At 38.9% G+C, this 22,883-nt stretch overlaps 1 long non-coding RNA gene across 1 annotated transcript; it reads right to left on the reverse strand.

Moving 5' to 3' along the window:
- LOC110394038 lies at positions 3,800-22,114 on the reverse strand. Its single transcript, XR_002435351.1, has 3 exons — positions 19,861-22,114; positions 17,013-17,119; positions 3,800-5,704 (listed from the first exon to the last, which is right to left on the reverse strand). It is a non-coding gene; the product is annotated as an uncharacterized LOC110394038 (long non-coding RNA).

A 22,883-nucleotide genomic window follows, 5' to 3' on the forward strand; every position in this document is an offset into this window, starting at 1 on the left:
AGGACTGATTCTACTGAGACCAGCTTTCACCAGACCCTAAACTTTGGTGTACATATGCACATGAAAACATAAACGTATAAAAGATTCCGTATCAACTCTAGCAAAAAATTCTTTTGTATGAATATTAAAACTAAAGGGAAAACATATTTTCAATATTCAAATTTTCATATTAAAAATTTGTAGTAATATGAATAAGCCTCAGACAGGAAAAACCTGAGTTTTTATTTTGTATTACTTCGAAAACAGATGCACTTAAAACTACTCAAGCATAGAAACTTCACAGACAATTCTGCACCACCAAAAGTAAAGAATTCAAAATTCCCAATTTCCTGGAAGCACAACAGACCATTCGTCTCCATCAAATCCCCATGAAGTAAATTAATCCTTTCCAATTATCCTTGCAATGCATATTTGGGATAACAGCTCTCTACTTTGAAATGTACATGACGTGTGGAGCTTCCACTTATTTTACTGAGATAAAAGGCACATTTCCAATTTGGATCTTTGAAAAAGTCTGACATTCAGTATTTATTATAATAACAGAGATTAAGAACAGTACTACTGAACACTAATACTTAAAGACATATTCCTTTCAGAAGTGATATTATGGCATAGGACAATCAACGTATTCCCAGATGTATATACGTCAAGCAAAAAAAATTTCCTGTGATAAATACAGAAATAAAGATGGTATTATATGTTAATTCAGATGGAAATGGGGTAGTTATATACTTTCAAATCTAAACTCCAGCTAGTTAGAATTTCCACAGCAACTGCAAAATAATAATAAGTCTGTGTTCAAGGTTTTCTATCATTACATTGGATCTGAGCAAAATAGCACGCACAAAAAGATTATCAGAATCCACCAAAATTTTGTAAGGGAAAAAAAGTGGAGATCCTTTGCTCTCTGCTTCTTTTTCAGTGACTTTTGGCTTTTCAGTATTTTTGTCTCTTTGGATCAGGTACTCAATATTAATTCCCACAATTACTCTGGTAAAGTCAGTACACTCCACAGTGCTCGCTTTAAATGTATTTTATTTTCCATACATCAGTTTTTTCATCACCATAAATGGGTTCTTGCATGTACAGCTTACCCCTTGCACATACACCTGCACAATCTGGCAGTTCAAATGTGTATATTATGTAGGGAAAGCGTTGAAATTTACATATCTGCTCCATTTACATTTGAAAACTGACTTCCATGGAGAAGGTTCTTATCCTTATTTGACATGTGGCACAGGCCAAAGATCTGCAGTTGTATTTACTGAAAGGAAACCAACACGAACAGTGAGAGAGATATGAGCAACTTGGGAGATGTGATTTCTTGTACTTTCAGTCGTGTGTGTGTGATTGTCATATACTTTTTGTGTCAGATATTTGGCTATCTAAATATTACTTTTCACATGACATGGTCCTGAGAGCATGTAGTATAAATTATCATAAATCAGTTATGAAAAGACAGTCATGGGAATGGCATCTCAAAGACAAACAATAATTTCTCAGCTCCAATTGAACATAATCCAAACACAGAGTAATACTTTTGTTTGGTTAAAGAAGAATTCTATAGGAATCAAAGGCTCAGCCCTACATTCCTTCCTTATGCTGATATTCCTATTGAATTCAATGGGATGCTCAAGGTATATTGCTTGCTCTGAAAGTAATTCCTCCTATTTATTTCCATGGAAACTACAACAGATACAAAGAGCACAAAAACACTGTTTGATGGAGCAAATTCTCAGATACAAAACAATACTTTTCAGCATAATCACCACAATGAGCTACGCATTTTTGCTGCGGTGAACAAGAGACTACATGCCACGCTCATAAAAATCTGCACCAGCATAGGTGACACCATGTTGCTGTTGCTGCTGTTGAAAAAGACAACCCACCATCACACTGTGCTCACATTCACTGCTTAGTCTCCATGAACATTGAGCAAGCATTGATGAATGCAATTTTTTTCACATGGAGGAATTCAATTGCACACCTTTGCTTCATACATTATTTATATCTGTTTTCATGGAAACAAATAGCAGGCATTACTTTTGGAGCAACCTACATACATGCTTCACTATGGCTGGATCTATTATGTACATGAGTTTCAGCACTGAGGTTGTCCTCCATCTTGATTCTCAAACTAAACTGTAACCAAGGATTATCCTCCTTTGTTTTGTGCAACTCCTTTTGGCTAGTGGCAATGATATTAGCATGCCGTAGAAGAGCAATTTATAAAATTGCCAGGAGGTATAGAAGAAAGATAGTCCAAAGATATCATCTCAGGGAAAAGCAAGTGAAGACAGGTCTCAGTGATATGCAAATCAAGCCTTGAGAAACAGTCCTCAAGTGAAGGTCCCTCCAGGGATCTTTTAAATTGAAATGATTTTTAATCAATATACTCAAAATTCAAAATAAACGAATTTGGCCCTTGTCTCTAAATCTGTCTGATTCATTATTAATACTTATTCAAGAAATTTTCTAACCAGTAGTTCAAAGTACAAACTTATTGTAGAAATGACCTCCTATGACAAAACCAATATACATTCAGTACTTTAAAAGGGTTTTTCTAAACACAGAATATGTAAAGAAAAGCACTATACTCTGAGATTCGTCCAAATTCTTGCAAAGAGCAGCATATTCTTATCCCAGCATGCCCAGAGGAAAACAGAAATTTTTGGAGCAGAAGTCCCACTTCCTACAGTGTTGCTGTTCGGTTTTCGGTGAACCCAACTTAAGTCCATCCAAGCTGTCCTGTTGCTGAATCCATGCTATGTTTGCTATGTTAGACTGAATTAGTGTGGGGTAGATGAGTGGATGGTGAGGTGGGTTGAGAACTGGCTGACTGGCTGAGTTCAGAGGGTTGTGACTGGCAGTGCAGAGTCTGTTTGGAGACCTGTGACTAGCGGTGCTCCCCAGTGGTTGGTGCCGGATCCAGTCTTGTTCAATATCTTCATCAGCGACCTTGATCAGGGGATAGTGTCCACCCTCAGTAAGTACACCAATGATACAAAGCTGGGAGGAGTGGCTGACACACCGGAAGGCTGTGCTGCCATTCAGCAAGACCTGGACAGGCTGGAGAGCTGGGCAGCAAGAAATCAGATGAGGTTCAACAAAAGTGTAGGGTCTTGCATCTGGGAAGGAATAACTGCAAGTAGCAGTACAGGTTGGGACATGACCCGCTGGAGAGGAGCTCTGTAGAGAAGGACCTGGGGGTCCTGGTGGATGACAGATTGGCCATGACCCAGCAGTGTGCCCTGGTGGCCAAGAAGGCCAATGAGATCCTGGGGTGCATTAAAAGGAGCGTGGCCAGCAGGTCAAGGGAAGTGGTCCTCCCCCTCTACTCTGCCCTGGTCAGGCCTCACCTGGAGTACTGCATCCAGTTCTGGGCTCCCTAGTACAAAAAAGACACGGATCTCTTGGAGAGAGTCCAGCTGAGGGCACAAAGATGTTAAAGGGCCTGGAGCATCTCCCCTGTGAGCAAAGGCTGAGCGACCTGGGTCTGTTCAGCCTTGAGAAAAGAAGACTCAGAGGTGATCTTATTAATGCTTATAAATACCTTAAGTGTGGAAGTCAAAGAGATAAGGCCAACCTCTTTTCAGCAGTCTGAGGGCACAGGACAAGGGGAAATGGCCATAAACTGGAGCATAGGAAGTTCCACACTAATGTGCAAAGGAACTTCTTCACAGTGAGGTTGACGGAGCACTGGATCAGGCTGCCCAGAGAGGTTGTGGAGTCTCCTTCTCTGGAGACATTCAAGATCCACCTGGACGCCTACCTGTGCAACCTTCTGTAGGGAGCCTGCTTTGCAGGGGGGTTGGACTCGATGATCTCTAGAGGTCCCTTCCAATGCCTACAATTGTGTGATTCTGTGAACTTGTCGTCCTTCCCTTAGAGTTGGAGCTGAATGTGGTGTTGCAAACAAGAGGTAATGCATAAACATACTTGAACTTGAGCATAGGAAGTTCTATTCTAACATACGGAAGAACTTTACAGCAAGGGTGACGGAGCACTGGAACAGGCTGCCCAGAGAGGCTGTGGAGTTTCCTTCTAAAGAGACATTCAAGACTCGTCTGGACGGCTACCTGTGCAACCTATTGTAGGGAATCTGCTTTGGCAGGGGGGTTGGAATTGCTGATCTCTTGAGGCCCCTTCCAACCCCTGTGATTCAGTGATTCTGTGGGATTCTGTGTTTGAACACAGCCTCATAAGGTTTCCACAAAAGAAAGACAGAAACGTCAAGGCATTTGCTTCCTACAACCACCACCTGGAGGCAGGAAAGTGGGAATATGCATGCAGAGTGTCTCCTACATGCATATCTACAGAATTCAATCCAGCCCTCCATTTTCCATTTTCTGAAAATGTTTTTTATTCATTCAAAGAATGAGACACGACAGAACGTGTGTGGATATGAGATAATGTGCCTCAGGGCTAGTATCAGAAGGAAGGTGAAGGCAACAACCCCAGATGTGAAGGTGAAGACAGTGATGCAAAATGCAGTTCATCTCACAGCAGCACAAACCTTGAAGCCTCTTTACTGTGAACGTAAGTCTTGAACAACCAAAAAAAAGGAAAAAAGAAAACATAATTTCCCTGATGACTCCGTATAAAATGTTCTGTCTTCACTGATACAAAACATAACACAAAAGAAGTTAATAAAAAATATGAAAAAAAAATGCTCTTTAAGATGTGTGGATCATTAAACATGCAGAAAGGAACAGCTGCATTCCTGGATTGCAGTGTTATCAAATGACTGCTCAGAGGCAGAATGCAGTGTGAAGCCATAATGCCTCAGTGTATGACATCATGGTCACAGCTGTCCTCTGCTTCACACACTTTGTTGAAGTGGTATGTGGGTGGGACTTGCTTTCAGCTGACTTTTATTTTTATTCTCTTTCATTAATGCACAATACTAAACTGACTTCTTGTTTGCTAATGTGTCCAAGCTTACAAGTTCTCACATGCACATAGCTTTCCCCTCAATGCCGTGACAGTATTTAAGAAACATGGGGTTGACCAAGAAATAAGAGTTTCTGGGAATAAAACCAGATATTTGTGGTTATGAAAGTACATGTCTGCTTCAGAGTGAAGCATCAAGTACTGGGACTAGCTGTTCCTGTGGTGGATTTGAACACTCCATCAATCGATAGACAGATCAGTCCTAACAGGTCGGTATTTACAATGTTTTGTTTTGTTGTGTTTTGTTTTTATTTAATCATTTAGCAAAATACAAGCTTGAACAAAAGATGAAAATCCATTTCTACACAGATTGAGAGGTCAACAGCATAGCTGAGTGCTCAGAGATTGGCCATTCTGTAGCTAGGCTATGTCTGACAAATAGAATATACCTAAGAAGTGGGGAGTGTGATTTAAAATACTAAGGAGTGTTTCCAAGGTAATAGCTCTAAGGACAAGATATCCACTGGAGAAAGGTTCTGTCTGGCTATATATCTATGTGTCTCATAGGACTCCAGTATATACTACTCCCAGATACTAGGGGTTGCCTCATCTTTAATAACCTAATTTCAAGATTAGGATTCATCCACACAGCAGTACTACAGAAGGTGACCAATCTTCTGAATTCAAGGAGGTAGATGATGTGATTGCAAAGCAACTTGGAGCAGCTGGAGCTGGTGTGAGCAGTGCCAGGAAGGATGGACTTTAGCAGGCAGTCAGGCAAGCAGAAAGTAGCAGCAGGCCACACCATTTCCTGTTGAAAATGATGGAGAAAGGTCAGGAGTTCTGGGGTACTTATGGAGCACGCATTACCAGAAGACTGTGGGGATGGATATGCATACTAAGAGTTAATCTTAAACGCAGCTGTGCACTTTGCTGGCATATAAGCTTAACATACTTAATCAGGTGATTTACGCAATGTAGAATACAGAAGCATAAATGTCTATCTTCTGGTACCTAAGTCCATTAACATTAGAATTAGGCATGTCATCTATATCCAGTTTGCATTATTTTACTTATGATCATATATTTATTCCTTTATCAGATTTTTGTTTAAATGAGCTTCACCGAACACAAAAGACCTGAATAATTTGATGTGCAAGAAATGTGTCATTGTAGCCTTATTATTTCCTTAAATAGAGGAAAGAATATGTCTAGATTAGCTCAAATGGCAATTCCCTATCTTACATTAGGTTCACTAAGTTACAGTGGAAAACATTCAGGCAATCCCAAATGAAAGAGTTCAAAAAATGACAGAAGGTATAGTTAATTAGTCGACTGGATTATTCGATCCTTGCAATAAAGGCATGAGCTCAGCTTTACTGAAGAAGTAACCAGTGACTGAAGTTAATGCCTTCTTTAAACATCTTAGACTCTTGTCAAAATTATAATTGCAATGATTTCCTGTATTTGGTATAACAGAGGGTTGATCTTTTTTCACCTGATAGGAGTTTTTCAGATAGAAAAGGGAACTGAATAAACTGAATAAAACACAAGTATATGACATGCACTAGTACCAATTGTGTAAGGTACTGTACAAAACACCTTGAAAAAACAATGTTCCTTATATCAAAGGCACTTATAATGTGAGAGGGACAAAAATGACAAACAGAAAAAGACAGACAGATGGAAGAACAAGAAACAGTGGCACAGTTGGTCAGTCTGACAGGCACCATTGTCAGCACATCCCTAGCCTGACAGCTGTCAAAATTTTATTAAAATTCACAGTAAAAGAGAGTTTTAAAGAGGCAGCTAAGGAAAATTTCTTACAAAAACAGTGAGGTGAGACAAGCTAAAAATCAAAAATCTGTGCGACAGATCAGAATGAAGATTATTTTTTTGCTCTGATACACTTTCCTTCTGAGGGAATAAAAAATAAAAAAGAAAATGGTTTATTTTCCAGATGTCTAGATGCATACCCCAATATGATGCACTTTCTTTTCATTCACTGATGATCTGCATTCAATGTCTCAATCCAGCTGAAGAAACCCTTATCTTTACTTGAAATTCCCCTATCTCCTAGAAAATGGACATGTAGCACTTATAAGAAAAAAGCTACTTTTCCTCTTAACACGTTTACCATCTTCAGTCATGCCAGACATTTTCAGAGTGTCAAGTGTGTAGGAAACATGGCTATGTTTATGTGATAGGAAGGCTCTACAGAAGGATCTGGACAGGCTGGATCGCTGGGCTGAAGCCAATGCAATGAGGTTCAACAAGACCAAGTGCCGGGTCCTGCACTTTGGCCAAAACAACCCCAGGCAATGGCAGAGGCTTGGGACAGAGGGGCTGGAAGACTTTGTAGAGGAAATGGACCTGGGGGTGTTAGTTAATGCTCGGCTGAACATGAGCCAGCAGTATGCCCAGGAAGGCCAATGGCATCCTGGCTTGTATTAGAAATAGTGTTGCCAGCAGGAGCAGGGAAGTAATTGTCCCTCTGTACTCAGCACTGGTGAGGCCGCACCTCGAGTACTGTGTCCAGTTTTGAGCCCCTCACTGCAAGAAAGACATTGAGGCCCTGAAGCGTGTTCAGAGGAGGGCGACGAAACTGGTGAGGGGTCTGGAGCACAGGCATTATGAGGAGCAGCTAAGGGAGCTGGGATTGTTCAGTCTGGAGCAGAGGAGGCTCAGGGCTGCTGAAGGGAGGTTGTAGTGAGCTGGGTGTCAGCCTCTTCTCCCATGTAACTAGTAATAGGATGAGAGGGAATGACCTTAAGTTGTGCCAGGGGAGATTCAGGTTGGACGTTAGGAAATACATCTCCACGAGAGTGGTCAGGAGCTGAAATGGGCTGCCCATTGAGGTGGTGGAGTCACCATCTTTGGAGGCATTCAAGAAATGTTTAGACATTGTACTGAGGGACATGGTTTAGTGGGAAATATTGGTGATAGGTGGATGGTTGGACTGGATGACCTTAGAGGTCTTTTCCGACCTTGGTGATTCAATGGTTCTATAATCAACAACTGCACTGCGAAAATACCTGTGAAGATGGAGAAATACATTCCTACCCATAGCCAGTTCTGCATGAGGAAAAGCGATTAAAAGAATAAGCCTAAGAATTCCAGGAAATCAAAAGATATTTAGGGAAGAAAAAAGAAATGATTTTCTGCAAAATTCAGATGAGATTGGATTGTGTTATTTGGGACTATACTATGAGAGTACTTCAAAAATAATGCCTCCCATTTTATTATGTTGGCTCATGACATCAGAGGTGGATGTTGGTGGTATGGCAGTAGACTGAAACTTCCCACCAATATTTCATTACAGTTTGTTGCTATGAGACAGATGGCAGCAGAGGGGCAGTCTGACAGAATGTCATCTGACATGGAAGTGCATATGAAGCAAAGCTGTGTCACTGAATTCCCCCTTGTGGAAAAAATGACACCCACTGACATTCAATGATGCCTGAGAATTTGTTCTATCAAATAGTGTTACTGTGCGCTTTTCCATGGAAATAAATAGGAGGCATTACTTTCGGAGTGACCTACGTACAAGTACTACCCCTTTCAGCACCCATTTTGAAAATTAATCTAAGCAGCAAAAATCAAATCTGACCTTGGAAATGGTAGTGTTATGACCCAGAAGCTGGTCTGAAATCCTGTCAGTAATCTTTTTAGCTATATACAGAACAATATACAGTTTTTCTAAAGCTCATGAAGACTTCATGAGATATTGCTTCATTTATTAAGCCAGACTTTCCAAAACAAGGCACCGTCATTTAGCTCCTTATTTTATCTCCAGAACTCATTATGACGACATTTTCAGCCAGATTATAATTACTTAAAATGCACATTTAAATTGTATGCTATTCTGTCTGCAAAGATTGAATATAAAGAAAGGAGACTCATGCAAAACAAGGTTTTCAAAATGAAGAAATACTGAAATTAGCATTGCTGTTGGTTTCCCTTTAGTGTCCACACCCTCCCAACTATTCTGTCTGTAAAACTGAATGAAGAACAGAAAATCAAATATGTTGAGAGTCTACTATTGATCTAAATAAGTAACAGGATGCCCTACAGAGTAACAGAAACACTGGGGGAGGGAGACAGGAAATAAATTAAGAAAGGAAGAATTATTCATAATGGAAGCTCCTCTTGTCTCCCTAGGATTCAGCATCTTAGATTTATGTTTGTTCTCTCTCACTGATCTGCCTCATTCCCATTGTTTTGTTTCTGCTATTACCCAGCAGGCTCTTGCAAAAAAGGTGTAATTTGTACCCGCTTTAAAAAAATACTGTATTAGTGTCAGCTGTATTATTTCAAGTAATCCAGGTTGAAGTTCTGCAAATGACTTCTAAATAAAAAACAAAAATAAAACAAAAAAGAGAAACTATTACACAGATTTCAGCAAGCATGAATACATTTGGTATTAAAGAGTAAAATTCCCCTTTTCACACAAGCTGGTGTGGCTGCACAAGAACAGAATTTGTAGCTGCTGCTCCAAGGATCTACAGGATAAAATCTGGCTCACTGCATTTGATGATGCTTCTCACCCACAAAAGAGCAGCAGCTTGGCATGTCACTAGTCCCCATGCTACAATAAGCACAGGCAAACACTGACATCTTGTCAGTAACTCCTGACCTTGCGTTATGCAGCACTATGCTGGCATAACTACTGAAGCACATAAGTGGCTGAGTCATTTTCCAAAACTCTCACAGATAAGAATCAGATGTTGTCCCTGTCCAGTGGAGACAGTTGAACATAGTATATTAATACTGGTATCTTCTAAAAAGTCTCCTAAGCATTAAAAGGCTGCTGTTTGAATAAATTCATCAACAGATTTTAGTGTTTTCCTGCATGGTCATTTTCTTCTGTATCTGTTAGGTATCAGTTGTCCAATGTTTTACACCAAGCTGTCATTCCCCTCCACCTAGAACCAAAGTCAGTCTTGTACACTAAGCTGTGCCAACAAAACATTCTTAGACCAGAGCACTGCTGATACTTGCTGATATCATGCTGATGAGTTCAAAAGGTTCCAGCCACTCTGCAATATTACTTGCCATCTCCTAAGACAACATCCATCAGTCGACACACTCTAAGAACGGTGCAAACCTTTTACTAATTGATGTTTTGATAAATGAATGCTCAATTTGTTTACTAAAAAGCACTTCAATTAAATAAAGTCTCATCATTCTGCTTTTGCTCTCCACTGGTAAGACATTCCCTTGTTAAAAAGAATTCTTTCAGCTTCAGTATTCTTAAGATTATTGATAATAGATGGACTTTTCCTCTTTATTCTTTAGGCACTGTCCTGCAGATACCAATCTAAGCATTTTTAAAGGCCAAAACATTATCCAGCTTCCATCTGGTATTCCCAAAACTGCAGAAAACTCTTCCCATCCAAGAATTAAGTGTTAGATTTTAGAATGTCAACTACATAAGAAAGGCATCTATTACAAATACTCAATTCCAGTCTGTCATGAGAAAAATCAGAAAAATAAAGACATTTATGATAAACAATCACAGATAGACATCATAAACAAATAAGTCTCTGTCTTTGAATGCATCCCACTTCTCATTTGTACAAGGACAAAACAAGTATTTTCCTTCTATTTAGTGTTCAAATTATTTATGCCCTAGGCTTTACACATAGGGCAGTTGTTACAAGGAAGATATTACTACTTGCAAGGAAGATACCAATACTGCCCCAAAATTTCACAGTCTAAATTGGGTAATGGCAACAGAATATAAACATATACTTAAGCAGGCAAATTTGAGTTGACAAGTGAAAGCCTATGCTTGAGGGACAAGCAATGCTTAACGCAGGAGCTGAAGTTATTAGTTCACTCTAAAGAACAAACTGGTTTCTAACAATGACCTGTGGGATAGGTACATGCAAAAATCATTAGAGATGACCAGCTCTCTTATTCCCAGGTCCTCTGCATTACTGATAGGCAGCTTCAAGAAGTGAGTATATTTATTTGACAAACAAGAGAACCAAAACAAAAAAAGTAACGTAATTTATCTTAAATTTATTAACATTAGAAAAGTTCAATTTTATCTTCAAAAGTCAAGACCACAGATTTTTGAAAGAATTTATTATGGTACATTTCTGTCAATAGATTTATTCTGTGACATAAATAGTTGTTCTATGAAGTCAGTCCGTCTCATAGCATATACTCCTCTTAGAGGAATCTTCACCTTTTCTCAAAAAGAAAAAGGATTTTGACTTAGGAATTCATCTAAAAAGGTCAAAATATTGAATTGCAGCAAAACTACTCAAAACTCTTCACAGAACATTGCTGCTTTAGAAAGTAATGTTACTCAGTTCGAGAGAAAAGATGATACAAGACAGAATGACATAACGCAAGGGCCTCAGACTTTTCAAAGGAAAGGTTTAGGATGAATGGATGTTGCTTCTTAGCAAACAGTGATGCTCTGTCAGTCTAACCAATGGTGCTTGTTCTATGTACAGAAACGAGTAAAGGGAAATGAAATTACCCAAGTCTGGAGAGAATATTGAATGTAAAATTTTTTTACTGAAGGTGCAGAAGTAAGAAAAGAAAATTTAATAACTTTTATAAATAAAAACAGATTAAGTTCAAATATAACTACAAAAGATTAATTGCAGTCTTTGAGATAAAAAGTGCACAGTTTTACGGAATCTCACAGAAGCACCATTTTTCTTCTCATTTGTTTCTTTTTTTATTTATTTTCTTCAATGAACTCTCCAGAATTGCACTTGGAATTTGACCTTAAAGTCAAATAATTAACATTGAAATCCTCAGCATATTTTTATTTTTTATGTGTTAGTTGCTTATTTTTATTGTCCCAATGTAGTAGCTTTTAATTGGATTCAAACAGTTAAATATTCTTTTTTCTGACAGAAGTTGTGTATCTACCACAGTCTTATTCAAGAGCATGAATTATATCCAGGTAATTATGAGTAACTGATCAAGTTTTCTGCATGCCTGGGATCCAGCTTTTCAAGATTTCCTCTGTTGCTTATATTGGACAAGTAGAAAAAAAATGCATTCCAACAAATGTTGATCTATACTGGACACTGAAAGACTGGGGAGCGTTTCAGTTCTGGATTTCAGGAAAAGTAATGTCCATTCTATCATTCTATGATTTGTGCATTTCAAATCTATTTATTTTCCTGAGCAAAAATGATGGAGAATATTCTTTTCATCATATCAACTATTATTATGTAATGTTTGGATGACTAAGAAACCATGATGGTTCTGGAAAAAGCTGCTTACACAATGCTGCCTAATTAATATCCTTGATATACATAGGTCACTCTGCAAGTAATGCCTCCTATTTAATTACATAGAAAATGTACCAGATACAAGGAGCACAATAACACTATTTGATAAAGCAAATTCTAAGCTAGGAAACAATTTTTCAGCATACTTACCACCATGATCTACACATTTTCACCATCCATGAACAAGAGCCTGCATGCTGCACTCGTAAAGACATGCACTGGAAGAGGTGACTCACTGTCACTGTCACCACTGCTCAAACACACCACCCACCTCCTCACTGTGCTCACATCCACTGTTTGGTCTCCATAAACATTCAGCATGTATTGATGAATGTCAGTGGGTGTAATGTTTTCCACATGGAGGAATTCAGTGACACACCTTTGCTTCATATGCACTTCCATGTCAGACTGCCCCTATGCTGCCATGTCACATGGCAACAAAACATAATGGAATATTGGTGGGAAGGTTCAACCTCTGCAGTCATACCACCAGCGTCCACCTCCGACATCGTGGGCCAACATAATAAAATAGGAGTCATTATTTTCAGAGCAGCCTCGTATATCCTGCAGAATGGAGAATGGGTAGCAGTCCAAATGTAGGGTTGAAAGATCAATGAGATTATCAGCTATTCATGGAGAACTGGAAAGAGCAATAAAAGAGGATGTGAATTATTATCTGTATCAGTTTGGGTTGAGAAGAAAGAGAGCCCTCCTACAAAATCAGTTTAGAAGGATGAAAAATTATCCCTTTGTTTTGCACTGTGTCTGAGACAAAACCAAATAGACTTACTGCTGCAAATACACTCCTCTACGGGTATGCAGGAAAACATTAGAGATCCTCAAGAGGAAGTAGTGGGAGATTTTTATGACTTAAAAAAATAATAATAATCCTGTGTTTACTCTTGCTGTATTCTCAAGCCTCACTGAAACCTTACCAGTAATAAAAGGGAGGGCTGTTGAGGTGGGACGTGTGATTTTGGGATCCTTGGAGGCAATGTCTGCTTTTCCATTTGGAGCCATTGCTCTCCCTGTGCCACTTTCTATTGACCCACTTACAAGAGTGGGTGGAAGGTTAGGGAGAATTCAGGTACTTCTTTAAGGACAACAAAGCAGGCCTTTGTAAAGCAACATGGATGCTAAGGTCCTAAGGGAGATCCTAAGAGATTAAAACCAGAGAAAGAAAATATCCTTTGGTTCTCCAAACGCAAGAGTGGAAACAAACTGCTTTTCCTTTACTCAATATTTAAAATATTAAAAGTTTGCAAATTCCCCAAAATGGAATCCAGTGATCCTCACAAACAGAACCCAATTTCCCCAACTCTCTGAGCCACTGATGCTCAGCAGCTTGCTGAGCTGTTTTGCACTCTAGAATCTAGGACAGCTGACAGTCAACAGATTTACTTTGCTGAGAGGATTTGCTGGTAATTTTGTCCAGCTTCTGTCTTCCAATGGCAGTCAACATTTTCCAAGTAAGCTCATCCATGAATTCATGTAAAGGCTTGATTTAAAGCATTAGGCACTGACACATTTCCTTTTAGTGCTTTAGATACAGTTCTAACTCCACCAAAAGGTAAGCATTTTTGATTGAATGTAGTGATCATGTAGGTACTGTTAAAGTAAAGCAGCCATTTTAGCACCTTAAAATGTTCATGTGTTACTCCTTACTCTCTGAATTTCTTCTGTTTCAATTATCAAAAACTGGCAGCAGTGTTATTTGCTAGAAAAAGTATGAAAAAATCTGACCAGTGCACAGCAATGCAACAGTGTTTCTCTCAGTCTATGATTGTCTTGATGATAACTTAGGGCCAGATTCAGTACATCTTTCTTGGGAAGCTAGCTAAAGGATGAGGAGGGGAAGGGAATACAGAAAGGAGGAAAGGGAAGAAGCAAAGTACTTCAGTCAGTCACCCATCAGACTTTTGCTGGTGCACGTGTACCTTTGGGAACCTGAATAACTCACTGAGGCAACACAAGCAGTTCAGCATTTGCTGGTTAAAGCCATGATTGTCAGTCAGTCTTCGGAGTAGGGAGCTACACCCAAGCTATTGATGCATTGGCCACAAGTGCGAGGGTACTTTTGTCAAAACAGACACTGTTCTGTCTAAATAAGCGTAAGATCAAATTAGTATCACTAAGCAGCAGTCAGCAGGTGGGTAAAAGTGTATGATGCCAGTTAATTAAAGATGGTTCACAATTCTGTCTTTCTGTCAAAAAGCAGATCAGGCTGAGTCTCTGAAATGCTTGAACTCCATTTTGTACCATGATAAACATGTATCAATTGTTGGAAATGGTCTTGACTGAGTTAAGCTGTTGTAAAATCTGTAACTTCTCTCTCTCATCCATACCACTTACTGATATGCCCTATTTATTCAAAGTTTGAAAAGCTACTGATAACATTTAAACTGTCTCAAATCACATGTCAATAAAGCACCACAGTTCTGATTAGTAGAGATGTCCTAGCTGCCATATAATCTGTGTAAGGTCTCACTTATGCAGAACCAAACCATACAAATGTTCTCAACTATGACTACTGAGATAATGTCCACTACTGCAAGATCTAGGTTGTTGTGTTAAAGCTGAATCACGCTACCATTCATATTTGCTACTCATACAAACACCTTTCAGATAAAAGTAGCTGTGATTTCTCCTCTAAATAAGTTTTAAGGACTTTTGAAAGAAAGGGATGGTAAAAATAAGTTGCACTCCACCATGATGCAACTTCAGAGAGGTTGTGGATGCCCCATCCCTGAAGGCATTCAAGGCCAGGCTGGATGTGGCTCTGGGCAGCCTGGTCTAGTGGCTGGTAACCCTGCACACAGCAGGGGGGTTGAAACTAGATGATCTTTGAGGTCCTTTTCAACCCAGACCATTCTGTGATTTTTCCTGCAATGCACATAATTTGTTGTGAAAGTCATTCAGTCCTTTGCGTGGAGGTAACTAGTACAACATTTACAGGAGCAAATTACAGAATAATTTCAGAATAGATGCTCAGAGTAAATAATAATGCATGTGAATTAAATACTGGAATATATGTTAAGCAATAAAAATCTTAATTCCATTGGTTTGGAAGGAGATTCTTTGTTTAGGCGCCTGTCCATTTATATCAAATGGTTTTGCTCCTCTGTCACAGAGATATTTTTAACTTGTCTTCCTCCTCTCTCAAAATCTGCTCATTCAAATAGTATCAGCTTGACATATCACTGAAATATATTTCTGCTATGGTTTGGAAAGTAGACAGGACTCACTCAGTTAGTCAATAAATAATTCAAAGCAATGACCAGGATGCAGTTCTACACATAACTGCAAAATTTGCACTCTGCTGGTCAGAAATTAGTCACAGTCCAGATTTCCAGAATGATATCTTTTCATACTTTTCCCAAGCAAAATAACTCCTTCTCCTCCTCCTTTTTTTTTGGCTGCTGTTATGAGAGCATTCATAATATTATCCCCAACTCTAAGAAAATTCCTATCACACTGTAGGTGTTCTTGGGTTTTCTCATTTATACTAAGAGAAGAGCATAGCATCTTTATTTATACCAAGAGACGAGCATACCATCTTCCTATGAACAGAACATACTGCTAGAGTTACAAGCACAGATTAGGGAAACAGCATACTTGTCATGGATAATACAGCTCAATATCACCCTGAAAATAGAACAATTATCATATGGTGCATATATCAAAATACCTCAAAATTCCAGCATCTTCCAAATCACTAAGTTTATTTAAAGCAGTTTGTGATCAATAAGTTTAAAAAGTTTAAATAAAAGAGAGGTTTGATTTTACTTTCCTAGAAAAAGCCTAATAAGGATACTGCGTTCAATTACAGTACGTTTTAATGTTTTCTTAGATATTTTCCTGTATTTTTTTAAGGGCCAGATTTCAAAGTAGTCTTTTAAGACAACCAAGCATAAGTAAGGTCCCAGTTTTGGCCAGCTAGATAACTAGATCCATAACCAAAGCAATATTTCGATTTCTACATGACCTAATTTGTTAACACAGGTACTAAGCACACCAAAAGCAAGTAGAAATCTGAAATCCAAGCTTTTCTCTTCCTATAGCCCGTGTCACTGCGCAGTTCCACATACAAGGTATGGCACATTGCATTAGTAGGAAAAAGACTCCCACAGAAAAGATTCCTTTTGTCAAGACAAGTTAACGTTCTGATCTTCAGCAAAGGTATGCAGTAATTTTGAAGATTCTTTCTTACTGCTACCTACAAATGGTTAATGCACTACTGAATACTTGTACAAACTCCTTCCAAATACATGGACAATGCTTAGAATTCTTTCAGTGCCATCTTTATCCGCAATGATCCTCGTTCTTCAAAATTAAAAAAATGTTTTCCTGCAAGATTAAAAAAATTCATAATCCATTCAGCACTGACTGCCAAACACGCTCCTATGACAAGATTTTGGCCAAAGTGATAAACTGGGCATTTGTCCTATGTCACATGATTTTTGTTGCTTATTTGGCATCATGAAAATGAAAGGATTTATTTTATCATCATTTTCACGTTTATTTTACCTTGGCCAAATCCAGTTTTTAGTATGCATTCTAAGCAGACTTAACTTTGGCCTTGAGGGAAAAGAAAATTGAGCAGTCAAGGCATTGCAGAGCAGTCAACATCAGTGAGTGAAATTCAACTTTGGCATAACCTAGCTGGCTGGGCTTCAGCAGGAAAGTGTCTATGCAGTGGGAGCAGGGGTGGAGGTGGCAGGTATTTGGAAGAGCATGCAGAAAAGTGCCAAAGTAGTTCAGAGATCCCTGTAGCAACAGCTCCAAAAATTGACAAACAAGAGCAGGAGAACCGAACCTGAACAAATAATTTGCTGTGCGTGTACATAAATTTACCTGGAAAATCCGCTGCTCACTCTTAATCCCTTGTTAATCTTCAGCATAACATAAGTTTTCAGGCTAGCACTCCACAGAATGATGAGTGAAGAACAGGGATGCTTCAGCTGGGCAGAAAAAAAAAAAAAAAAACAACGCTTGGAACACCAGAAACTTGTTCTTCTGAACAACACACACTTATGACAGCAAAAAATGTACACTGGATGCAAGCAGCACAGGCATTTCCTAGAATGACTTTTATTTCTCTTAACACACTATATGCTTTAAGTGCTCCCTTACCTAACAAGGGAGCTGAAGTTGGTTCTTCGGTACAGAATAAAGATGCAGTGATGTAACACAGAGTTGGATCCTCACTTTTGTCAGCATGGTTCTGATGAGATTCATAGCTATGAGTCAAACTGTGCTAACAGAGCTCCTGACAGAGTGCAGCCACATGAGTTCAGGCAAATGACTGCTTTCCAGGAAATTTTATCTGAATTATCCTTCTGAACTCTGGCTAAAGGATATTTCTTTAACTTAAAATTGAAGTCCTGAAACATTAAAGAGCATTATGCATCAACTTAATTGGAAACAGTTTTGCCTCAACACATCCTGCATTTGTTCAAGGACTTAGAAAGAGAAAAGCCCATGCTTTGAAGCACCGTGACAACTTAAGATAAATTTCACATTACTTTTCTAACAGAGTATAATTGAAAACATACTTCATCATGGACTGTAATCTTATTCTGGGTAGAGATATGCTTAACCCACAAGCCTCAACTTCAAAATTCCCAAGACTTTATCAAATTCTGACTGTGGCCCAAACTGTCTTCTCATTCTGTAAGAAGCAAATCCAGTTTCAATATTACTGGGTTTACTATTTATTACTAATATTAAATTATTAATATAACATTACTACAACTATGAAAAAAAAAAAATAAAAAGATACAAAAAGGCTCCAAACTATGTAGCTCCTAGTTTTATCCCGTTTTTTCAAAAGGTCTTTTTCCATCCAGTCACCCATATCTCTCCTACTTTGGGCACTGTTGCCATTTCAGAGTAAGGCAGTACACGAGTCACTCAAGGTCACAGAGGAAGGCTTTTGCAGAACCAGAAATTTGAATCAACATCTCCTGTGCCCTAACCAGAAGTCTCTCCTTCCTCTCCCTAACAACACAGTGTGTTTCTTTGTTAAGTTTATTTCTAGTTAGATATAAAATAATGGGCCTTTATTCATAAATAATGGCAATAAGACATTATGAGATGGGCACTTGTCATTCACAGGGAATGTTCTTTTTCCGCTTGCCCCTACAACATAAACATCACTTAGCAGATTGTTGTCAGTTGATGACACTAGGATCTCTTGTGTTTTACAATCTTTTTTTTCCAGCAGCCTCACAATAGAAATTTGTCCTTTATTTCTATTTTTCATGATACAAAAGGTTGACAACTTGTGGATCCAGGATAGAAAGCATTGTTCCCTTTCCCATAAAACCTTCACTGAACATGTAAGTAAAAAGCCTTTTTCACCAAGGAAATGAAGTGAACATCAGGTACTTGTTTCAAATCCCTGTGAAGGCTTACGTACCAGAGTAATAGATCAGTAGCCACTGCCTACCACAATATGTGAGCAGCCTTACACATCCCTGCAAGACATGAGGAGCACAACAGCATCAAGTGGAAAATCCAAGCACAGTACTGCATTTTCTGTTGTCACATTCTCCATTTTAATCAGAGGGACACATTTGCCATTTCAAGATTCTGGAGACTATAGGTGGATGTCATTCCATGAAACAAGAGAATTGTGCAGATAAATAAAAGAATGCATGTGAGAAATGCCTGCCATACAGAACTCCATCTTTAAGTTACTATTTTTGCATTAGACTCTTAAAAAAAAGAAATAATAATCCAGTTTCTTCAAGCCCTGTCCTTTTCTCCATGACCTTTTTGATCAATAAGCCTTTGTTTTGCTGCGATCCCTTGGCAGCAGAGGACAGCATGACTAACAGCTAGTCCTTATCTCATATTTACCTTTAAGCTCTTTGGGCCTTGACAGAGTTTTGAGTCATTTGTTTTCTTTAGGTTACAAACTCTAAATGATGACCACCACTTAAGAGTGTGGTCTCCTCAGGAGATTCCAGAGTTCATGGCTGGCCTTCCCCTTCCTCCTGCACTCACTCCAGCTCCAGCCCAGCCTACTCACACTTTGCTGCTTCCTCACCTCAGGAATTAGCAGACTACCTCCGCTCTTTGATACATCTCCTGGCAAATCAGTGAAATTCAGGTTGCCAACTATTTTCATGTAGAAAACAGGCCTTTCTTTGTCTTGTTAAGACTTTTTTTTTTTTTTGGTGGGGATAGAGATGCAATAAGTCTCCATCAGATTCTGCAGTTACTATCATTTAAAAAAAAAAAACAGCTTCAATGGCTCTCTGTCACTACATGATCTTCTCACAGGAGTTTCACTCATAAAAATGTGTCCCATTTTTAGGTGAAAAGCCAATGTGAAACTTTCCGCTCTCCCTTAAGAAAGGTTGTCGCCCTACATAAAGAGCCATTTTTCAGACACTGCACTGTTACAGCAGTGTCTAGAGCAAAACTATCAGGCATATGGTAAGGAGCTCCTTGCCTCTCAGCAACTCTGTCTCCTCAAGTACCACATTTGAGCAAACAGTCTAAAGCATGATCCGTAACTCAGAGGGAGAACTGTTTGATAAAGGGGTATGAGGACATCCAGGGCCCAGGAACTGACTTCAGTGCTTGGAGTCAGGCATACGTGCACAGCAGTGGGTTTGTCAATAATGGAAAACCCTTGGGTTCAGCATTTCTATTACCAGCCAGGTCTGTCCCTTTACCAACCCTAACTTACCATTTGCACTGGAGCAAATTTTCACTGAATTTCAGGGTCCTCTGAGTGTAGGTAGGAACTGTAAAGTTAAGCTGCAAGAAGATATTTTGGGTCGTTTATTTATTTATTTGCATGTGTACAGTTAAAAAGCTGTCATGCAAAGTTCAAGCTGGTCATTAAAATGGCCTCTGAACTGACTGTGAAATACACTGAGATCTTAAAAAAAACCTCCATTGACATTCTACTAATTCTTGCCTTTTCCCCTTCCCCAACAGGAAATGCTGAAAAGGTGCAAGTTACCAACTTCTGAAATGCTACATAAACGCTCTGAAATAAATCAAAGATTTATAGCCAGGTAGACATAACCAAACGAAACTCACTTTCAGCTTCACAGTGCGGAATAACGCATTAGTGAGCGACTGATATATTGCTTATGAAAAGGGAAAAAAAATACAAGAAGAAGCCTTTTCACAGTTCAATAAAAAGTTACAATATTTGAGAAATGAATAAGGAGTCATGTAATGGCTTTGCAGCTTTTGAACTTTCACATGTTTCAGATTTTTCTAATGCTTGTGTGGATTAAAGAGATTCACATCTCAATGGCTGGGGCACCTCACGTTTTTTCTGGATCAGGTTTAATGCTTTCCACACTGTAAAAATTTCACTTTGTATGAACACACCCTGAATTTAAGGAATTTTTCATATTTAAGTGTGTGTTTTCCAGTATGTTTCTTTTTATGTTAACCCTGTCAAAGGGCATGGTGTCTGGATCATAAGAATCATCGACTCCTTCAATTTCACACATCAATACACTGGGCCTTTTTGGCGTGCTTTTCTTGCCAGACTCCAAAAATAAATTAAAGGGAGGAAAAAAAGTCAGGAGATAATAAACTAGAAGACACCCATATTTTTTTTTTTTACTTCTGTGTATTATCTCATCCTGGAACCCAGAATAAAAAGGAGAACCATTTATTGCAGTAATGAGCAAAGTTCATGGTTTTAAAGCTACAACTACACCCTTTTCATCTCTAAAAATATTTCAAAGCAGGGCTGTGGGACCCAAAGAAAGAGCAAAGTCTCTGATGTCCACCCAGCTCACACAGAAAAACACTGTTATTTTCTACCCTTTGACAAAGGATTAAGGAGTGACAAAAAGCCACTTCATCCTTTCTAAAAAATGTGCGTGTGCATGGATATGATGCAAACTCTAACAGGTATAGGGAAGGCATGGGTATCATCTAGAATCAAGAAATAATCACAGGCTTCATGGAAGCTGGCACATACATTAAGTCTTTATGGCTCAAAACCAAGGGCAACCAGATGTTTAAAACATTTGCACGCAATAGAAGTGACAGCCCCAAGATGTTGGTGCCTGTGCAGAACTGAATGCTCAGGGACTGTGTAGAACAGAATCTAATGGATGAACAGAGGGTGGTTTTTTTTTTTTTTTCCTAGTTGTAGACCCATAGAGAAAGATGATCTTGGAAAATGCAAGTAAACGGAGTATGAGAGCAAAGAGGAATGTTGTGTATTGACAGTGGGAGGATGAAGCTTTTTTTGAATGCTACTTGCAGGTATAATCACTTGGAGTATTTCTGGAAAAAGAAGAAAAAAAAGAAAAAGGGGAAAAAAGGGGAATAAAAAGAAAGAAAAGCTCTGATGGCTTTTGGCTGTGTTTGTCGAAGCAAAATTGCATACTTTCTCTGTAAAATAAGCACATGGCTGCAAAGCTGCCTCAAAAAAACCATTTCATTTCTATCACCAGTTTCTCATTCTTGTAGGAATTGCCAGGTTCTGAATTTTGATACTGGGGCTTAAAACACAATGAAAGTGTATGACAGATTATACACACTTTTCACCAAAAGAACAACTTCTATGTCCCAAACCATAGCTTTTACAAATAACAACTATATTTGAAAAAAAACGTAACCTTTTACCTTGTGAATTAACCAATAAAATGCTTTTGTGGGAAGTCTTTGTTCCACAGGGACATTTATTACTGAATTTCCATTTATGACTATGGTCAGTTTGTTTCATTGAGGTTTGTTTCATTCATCTAAGCAACTGTAGCCAACAAAATAGTTTTTAAAAAATCACATTATGGAATGACTTCTCTTCGATAATACACCAGTTCCTCACGCAATACCATCAGACGATGCTATTTTCTCCTAAAGCTTTTCAGATGTCATGGTTTTGTGATTTTCGGTTATTGGTATTCCACATCATAACATCATGTAGTGGACATACCTAGTTCAGAAGAGAAGGACTACTACAGTCCCCACGGTACTTTGCTCCTTTGTTACCATTTTCCAGCCGGAGGGAAAAGATAGAAGCTCGCAGTATAAGAACTTGCAGATCACGAGACCTTGTCCCTTTTTCCGCCGTCTCTCGTCTTGGCAGCACCTCGCTCTCCAGCCGTCTTATCGTCGGTAGTAGAGTAAGGCCTACCTTGACTTTGGGACATTCTCTCTCTCTGTGTTGGATTTATCAGCTTAAATTGTAATTATATTGTATTATAGTGTGTTGCTTTGCATTCCGATATTTTATTTAGTAAATTAGTTTGTTTCTCCTCAGATTGTTGCCGCTGTTCTTTGCTCTCAGGGCCATCTCCCTACCCTTTTCCCCTTTCCCCTTTTCCCGGGACGTGGGCCCTTGGGTCCCCCGTCCCCTTTGTCACAGAATCGGGCCTAACGCCCGTAAACCGTTGACATCAGATTTGCTAATGAGTCAAAGTGTGTAGGTATACAATCTTAAAATACAAACATTTTTCAGGCACGACATGTTCTGTGTTCTGGCTGCACAGGTCCACTTGTCAGCCTACAGCATGAAGTACAAGGCACCAAAGAAATTTTGGTAATACAAGGTATTAAAATAAATACCAGTGAATACATGCTGAGGTCTTACTGTAAGCATCATAAACATACAGGGGATCTTTGAGCTGACTCATTAAGGGTGAAACAAAACAAGACACCATAGTGATTTTTCTCCCTGAGAGAATAGTGTTCTTTTTTTTTCTGTATTGTCTCCTCCTGATGTGATTTGGA

The sequence above is a fragment of the Numida meleagris genome, chromosome 2, assembly GCF_002078875.1.
Source record: "Numida meleagris isolate 19003 breed g44 Domestic line chromosome 2, NumMel1.0, whole genome shotgun sequence".
Taxonomy (NCBI): Eukaryota; Metazoa; Chordata; class Aves; order Galliformes; family Numididae; genus Numida; species Numida meleagris.